This window comes from Suricata suricatta, chromosome 15, assembly GCF_006229205.1.
Source record: "Suricata suricatta isolate VVHF042 chromosome 15, meerkat_22Aug2017_6uvM2_HiC, whole genome shotgun sequence".
In the NCBI taxonomy this organism is placed as follows: domain Eukaryota; kingdom Metazoa; phylum Chordata; class Mammalia; order Carnivora; family Herpestidae; genus Suricata; species Suricata suricatta.
Window position 1 is genome coordinate 13,838,119 of NC_043714.1, and position 7,950 is coordinate 13,846,068.

Consider the following 7,950-nt stretch of genomic DNA (forward strand, 5'->3'; position numbering starts at 1 on the left):
ATCAGAGCATGCAGCAAATACCAAAGTCAGACTCAGTAACACTTAGAATGCTTATTTTATCTAGGTTTGAGTTATCTCATTCAGTCCCCACAATATCCCAAGGCAAGAATGACCATTCATTTTATAGATGAGGATACTGAGGCTCAGAGGAAAGCAGCAGTTCACTCAGGACTACCCAGCTAGTCAATACTAGAACAGAAATTCTAACCCAGCTTGTCTGATTCTACCAACCTCCTAACTCCTATGTACAGCTTCATCCCACATTACTTGGGGAAAAACCCTGCTAGCTAAATAGAGACAAGTAAATGCCTTTGTAATGACATATATTAGATGAGTTAGCAAAATAAAAAGCATAATAAAATATGACTTAGATACTAATTCAGCTACATATATTAAAAATAGTTTTTAACAGATTTTAGATCACTTCCCTTATTTGAATTCAAATGATCAAAGAATTTTCACCTAATTATCTTATCAGGACATCGCTATCATAGCGTGTAGCATTGGCACACTCACCAAGGTGACCAATGAATCAGAATCCACTACAAGCTGAAAAATAATTATCGTGAGTCTGACAAATTTCTTAACTTTATCAACTTACACATTTATAGCATCAGGTCAACACTGGATGCACAATTCAGCCCATGGTTTCTCTAACAAAGATGAAAGACCTATGATCAGAAGGCTTACACTGCATAAATTTGGTGTGCAATATCTCTGCACACTAAGCTAATGGTGGGTTCTGCAGAAATACACTGGCACCCAGATTCTGTTGACCTTTCTCAGGGACAGCTCTCTACCATGGCAGCTATCATGTCTCTGATCACTAGAATCCAAAAGAACAGGGAGATTTCATCACACTTGAACTCACTTTCTTACCCTGTGCGTTTTGACTGTTTCAAGGGCTAATGCTCAGCTAGTCAGACCTTCAAGCCAGTGATCTGACATTTTGAAATAATAATTAAAAGGGAACAGGCACTTTCATTTTAATAAGCTTCCTTCCTTCCTTCAGGGAGAACTTCAGCTGATCCAAACCCAAGCGAAATATGCTTGGGTTTCTCTTCTCTTTATCTGTCGCTGACTCTTATACCCAATCTTGACATTACACATGAAAATAAAAGCCAGATAGTATTTGCAGAGATTGAAAACATCCTGATTTTCCTGATGGGGGGAAGGAAAATAAAATATACCAAGCCTAATGAATCTCTGATCTATGTTTAGTGGTTTAATTCTAGTTTAACAATAATACATAGCTGGTAGAATTTTGTTTTACATATATGAAAAAATATAGCTTATATGAGCAAAATAGGGTTTTTTTACTATTGTCTAATGGTATCTGCCTTCCACTCAGCAGCCATCTACTCAAGACAGGAGCTTCCATTCACTGCTTTCACTTCCTCACTTCCTGTTTCTCAACCTGCAGTATTTTGGTTATACATTTACCTTTATTAAGTTTCTTCTCAAAAGCTCATGTTTGTCAGGGACATTCATGACTGTTGTCAGTAAATTCAGTAATTCATTTTCATTTGTACTTTAATTGAGATTTGACATCTATGTAGGATATAACATTGTTGGTAATTCTTGCCTTCTTGATGCACTCTTTTCCCTGACAGCTGGGCAACCAGGTAGATTAGTTTCCCTTTGACTTTCTGGCTGCCTCTTCCAACTCTTCATTTTCTCCACCATCCCCTTAGAATTGGCATCTGCAGAATTCTGTCCTCAAATCTGATTGCATCTCATCATCTTTTCCCTTCCATTCCCTTCCTTCTCTCAATCCCAATCGCTCCCTCTGTTCTTCTCCCCATTCTCCCTAGTTGATCTCCTCCTCTACACCACCATTTACTTGTGTATATATGAATAATATCCATACATACACATAGCCAACATCAGTCCACATATCTAACAACTAACTGGGCATTCTGTGGATTTTCCATATTCAAGTACGATGCAAAATACTTCAAATTGAACTCATCTTCTTTCCTTCCAAAAGGAAGTGCTACTCACTGTAAATTGTCCTACCATTTACATAAAACAGAAGTTAAAACTACCAAGTTACATAAGACAGAAGTGAGAGCATCGTTTTTTACTCTTTGCTTCCCCCCCACAATCATTCACATGCTAATTTTGATGAATTTTTTAATACTCCATTCCTGTCCACTAGCTACCTTTACTGAAGTCACCAATATCTTTTACCTACAATTTTTCAGTGGCATCCAACTATTTTCTACTGCAGCCAAAGTGACGTTTCTAAATTTCAAAATAGTGTATGTCATTCTTCTGCTTAAAATTCTGTACTAGTTTCAGATTGTTTTTGGACTCAAATCCTTAGCGTTTTGTACCCTAAACCTGCTATACCTTCTTAGGTCCCAAAGTAGCTTTTTCCATTCCACCTTCATTTTCCCAAATATCTTTGCATTGCTCATCCCACGTTCCACTGCTCTTTATGTCTAAATTTAGACATGTGCAGGGTCAATAAATCTTCTATAACAACAAGGTGAATGAGAACCCGGATTGCCCCGGATTGCCTCATGATAACATTTATCACACTAAATTCTAGTTGCTTCTTCAGTAGACTGCAGCTTTCTAAGATAAAAATTATATGTTAGACTTCAATACCTAGCATACAGTGAGCACTCAGTCAATTTTTAATGACTGGCTATGCAATGATAACAGAGGTGGGGCAAGAGTTCGTTTTATCCATGGATATAGCAGGTAAGACTGGTCATTCAGAAAAATGCCCTTGCTACAGAGCTCTTTTCATTGAATATCTGAATCTAAATGTTGGAACAACCTGCCAAATGACAGAAACTTGGCAAAGATGTAAGCTGGCTCAATTGAGACATATTATTTAGTCTGAGCACCAACATTTAGAAAATTGAAATCTCCTTCTAAAATCTTTTAATTAGGTAGTCTTTTGTTGTTGTTGTTTACATATGATATTGCACATCCTGTCACTAATAGAAATTAACTTGGACTCTATTTGGAATGCACACTGGTAATTATTCTCACTTCTCAAATAAACGCGGCATAGGATAGCAATGAAGTTTCACTTTAAAACTGAAGTTGGTGAAACTCCAAAAAATCCTGAACATTCATTACAGGCTAATAAACTCTATCATTTCTAAAGATTGCAACTGGGATTATGTGCCTTGTCAGCTATTTTTATGTCTAAGGCACCAACAAAACTCCAGTCATGGTAAGCTGTCAATTACCCTGAAATCTCATCTTATTCTAATTTAGGGCTTCTTAACGCATTCACGGATGAACTTCAAGCATTTCGTAAAGGCCATAAATTTGTTTCTAAGATTGTATGAGTAGGTATGCATTTCTCTGGGGTAGGGTCCAGACCGTTCATTGAGCTTCTCAAATAGATTCACAACTCTAAAGAAATTAACAACAACCAGTAAGCAATTTATACATAAAAGAGAAATGATAATGTATTTAAATATTTCCATATATAAAAAGACAATCTTTAGGAGAGAGAAAGTTAGGCATTTGTTGAACATTTGTAAAATAGTTAAAATTAGAGTTATATTTTCATTTGCCTCCAACCCAAATTATAATCTAGAAATAATAAAAATAAGGTAGATTACCTCTGGAATTTTATTTTTATGTGCTAGTAAGGCCACAGAAGTGACTGTGCCACACAGGCTCCTATTTTCTTACTAGAACAAAAGCACTTCTAGAATACCGCAAAAATGCTTCTGCTGACCCCGCAATGGTAATTTTCTAGTACCTTCTCCAGATAATGCCTTAATCCATTCTTCATCTTTTCTGCTGATGAGTGAATTCCTCATATCTTCTTAATCGGTCTCTCCATTCCTCTCTGTCTGTGCAGATTTAATATTCCATTTGCTCTTTTGGCCTAAGGCTCATTGATTAAACTAGAGTCTATTTAGGGTCTAGAATCAAATGAGCATGAAAGTCATTAAGCATAATAAAAACTTCTCATGAAATACCAAAATGCCTTGCTTGAACACAAAGAGTAGCATCTGCTATAAAAAATTATACTTCAAATCTTAGAAAATTCCCTAAACTTAAGAGAAAATGATGTAGATCAGCTAAAATGTCTAGAATAACAAAATATTCTCAAAAAGGAAATAATAATTTAAAATGGCATTTTAACAAATTACTGGAATATTCCTTTTTCATTCCAAATAAATGCCTATAAATGACTTTGTCATTTAATTCTATTCTAGACATGATTGTATTTGGGGCTTCTTAGTAAGTGGCTAGCACATTATTTTGTTTGGCATTCAAACAACAGTGTGGCTATACCTTAGCCAATATCAAAATGTAATGAGTCTTATGATAAAGATGAAAGTAAGTGTATATACCCTTCAGCTGGAGACAATTTCATTTTTGTTAATCCTATTCTGGATGTCTATCTCAGAACTCCCGTGCCAAACCATGACAGAATCATGGAATGCTTCCTTCAGACTACCTCACGCCTTTCACTAACTTTTACACAGACGACTTTGATCATGTCCCGGATGTCCAATGAGATGTTGTAGAATGTTCTTCAGAATGCTGTAGTATGACTGATTCTACGAATGAAGAAAACATACACCCAAACATACACACACTACTGAATATATAGAACGTTTTGAGAAGAGCTGGGGGATGGGGAGACAGAAACAAAAACAAAACACACACACAAAACAGGGTCCTATGATGGAGGACTGATCTTGAAGTTAAGTTTAAGTTTAGATCTCGGAATGTCTTTGTTTAAAGAAGACTCATTCTGTGCTCTTTCTTTTTGCTTAACTTAGCAAGGAGATTCATATCAGCAGTGGCTTTGGGATGATCCTCTGTAACAGTGATTATCTTCTATTCTGCTGGAATCACTAGCCTACTTTTGTGATCACCAGGGGGGAAAGTGCATACAACTTTGAACACAGAAACAAGACTAACTCAGTGCATAACAGAACTCAAGGCTTTGGGAGTGCTTAAACAAAGGTAGTTAGTGATATTGCAGCTAAACTCTTAGAACTTTGTGGAAACTCAGAAAAGAAAAGAAAAGTGGGGCATGAACACTTCTAAAGGAAGATTTTGAAGAAACTTAAAACTTTATTTACAATGTTCCAATAGATCACTTTAGCCTGCAATTCAGAAATAAATGCATTGTTTTGAATATGGGAATTGTTCAGTCCAGAAAGTAAAGAGTAAGGTTCTGAAATTAATGATTCTGTTTAAGCCTCAGACAAGCTGCATGTGTGGTGATGGAGGCAAGGACTAGGAATTGATTATGCATCAGATTTCACAGGGACTCTTGTGCACTCAGATAAAAACACCCATAGGTGTGTCATTCTTAAATATGTAGGGCAATGAGTAAGGAACACATACTCAGCCACTCAAACAGACCAATAGCCTGGGTTGTCTGAGTGATCCAGAATCTGTTGACCTCCACACAGCGCAGGTCCTTCAAATATTGATTCAGCTCGGTCTTTCTTTACTGAAATGAAATATATACTCTATGTTACACTGAGGCCTGGGCTGTGGATGCACTTCTGTAAATTGAAATAATAAATTAAATACAATTTTCTTTAGTTGCAATTGGATAGAAAGGTGGCTACTTTCCAGTGGAAGAAGTTATTAGCTCTCTGTATAGCTTCACATTCCTTTCTTAAGCTGAAAAAGGCTGTAGGACAGTTGAAAAATACTGACTACATTCTGCCATTCATACAACCATTCATCTAGAGTTTGCTAACTCTGACATATAAATTACGGCCCATCATTGTAGTGCATGATATTTGAAACCAGTCGGCCCATCAAAAGAATGAAGAGAAAATGAGGAGCAGAAAAGTCCATTTCACTAACCAATTTGCACCAACATCTAAATAGAGCCTAATGCAAAGAACAGAAATAGCCCAGATGCATTTTAGAAGGCTTTAAGCAAGTGAAGACTTCTTTTATTTTTTAATCTGATCTTTCTCTTCCATTTCAAGAGGGATTACTATTTTGTTTAGCCATTAATAAAAGATAAAATATGCTTTCATACTCTAAAGTTACTTTAGAATCTTTGATTTAAAATTACTACCAATAGTTGTCTTTTACCCTGGCATTGAATTCCCAGAACTGAGGCCAATGGCTCCCAAAATTAGTTCTTTTACTTTTTTACTTTTTTTTTTTTTTTACATTTATTTATTATTGAGAGACAGAGACAGGGCATGAACGGAGGAGGGGCAGAGAGAAAAGGAGACAGAGAATCTGAAGCAGGCTCCAGGCTCTGTGCAAGCTGTCAGCACAGAGCCTGATGTGGAGTCCGAACCTGCAAACCATGAGATCATGACCTGAGCTGAAGTCGGTGGCTCAACCAACTGAGCCACCCAAGGGCCCCTCCCAAAATTAGTTCTTTGGTCAAGGCCATTCACAATGTTTTCACTGGCCCATGAAAACTGAGAGAATAAGAATGCACTGAGTTTTTCTTAAGGTTAAATTTATTCATATTAACAGAATATCCTCTACTATGAGATGATGACTATTCTACTTTAATGTGAATACATTGTTACCTTTATAAAATGGTAATAGCAAATGGAATGATGTATTTGTCTTTATTGAAAGTACTAAAAATGAAAAAAATCAAAATTTCTTAGACACAATTAAATGTGCTTCTCTCTAACTGTAGCTACTCATTTAATTCTTTCCTCTGAAGCCACAAAAAATTATATAATCATGCTTTATAAGAAACTGACAAAACCAAAACAAAGAAAATGCTCCCAAAAGACTTCTCCAGGTTGAACTTTTCTAGTTTTCTCAAGCCTTTCTCCAACTATATTGTACAAATGACCTCCCAAAATACGTTATTGAGAAATAGTCACATTACTCCCAATATAGTCTTCCCAGAAGAGGTATACCATTACGTTTCATTGTTATGTATTGATTGATGCAGACCATGGTTACCCTAATAGTTTAAAGGCTCTCCATGCCTCTTTTAAGCTGTTACTAAAGTTGCAAAACCTTCCTTTTGAGACACCACCTTGTGGTATTTCTTGAGCATATGGACAGCATGCCATTCAATTCAATAAAAACTACTTAATCCCCAAACACTGTGCACAGGCATTAGTGATATCAGAAAGAGACTCAAGGTGATTTTCACCTCCTTTGTTCTCAAATAGCACAAGGAGTTTATCTTGTTAATAAACCATCTTAGAAGAAAAAGGAGACACAACGTAAAGAAATGAGCAGCCTATAATTGACTACCTAACTGGCTTTTGCTAAATGGCATGCAACTGATGACAATTTTATTTTTTTAAATTTTTTAATATTTTTACTGCTGAGAGACAGAGACAGAGCATGAGCATGGGAGGGGCAGAGAGAGCGGGAGACAGAGAATCTGAAGAAGGCTCCAGATTCTGAGCTATCAGCACAGAGTCCAACATGGGGCTCAAACTCACAAACTGTGAGATCATGACCTGAGCCGAAGTCAGACGCTTAACCAACTGAACCACACAGGCACCCCATGACAGTTGTAAACCATGGTGAAAATATCCTTAGTTCATTAATCTTTCTCACATTGACAATCTCATACTGTCTGCATATCTTTATCTTTCTCATTTTGCCTAGAAAGTTTATAAGTTTATAAAATGAAATTTAAAATACTCACAAACTATACTTGTCTCTTAAATGTGTATGTATTTGGCATTTATGGAGCTCTCTGTAGATATACTTATTAGTTTGTATAGTTGCCTACACTTGCTTTGGTGGCTTTTATCATAACCCCCTAGAAAAAAATAGGTCCACATATATGGAATTCTACAACAAAAAATTCATGAGGAGCTACAGAACACAGCTTGGGACTTTTGTCTTCAAAGCTGTCTTTGACCTTTATGAAATTCACTGAAGTTATTCTTACCCTGCTCATTTACCACAGCTCAATACAATTTCTTTCTTGGATCAACCATTTTGAACTACTTCTGGCTTTTTGCCTCCTGTCATAATATGAGTTTT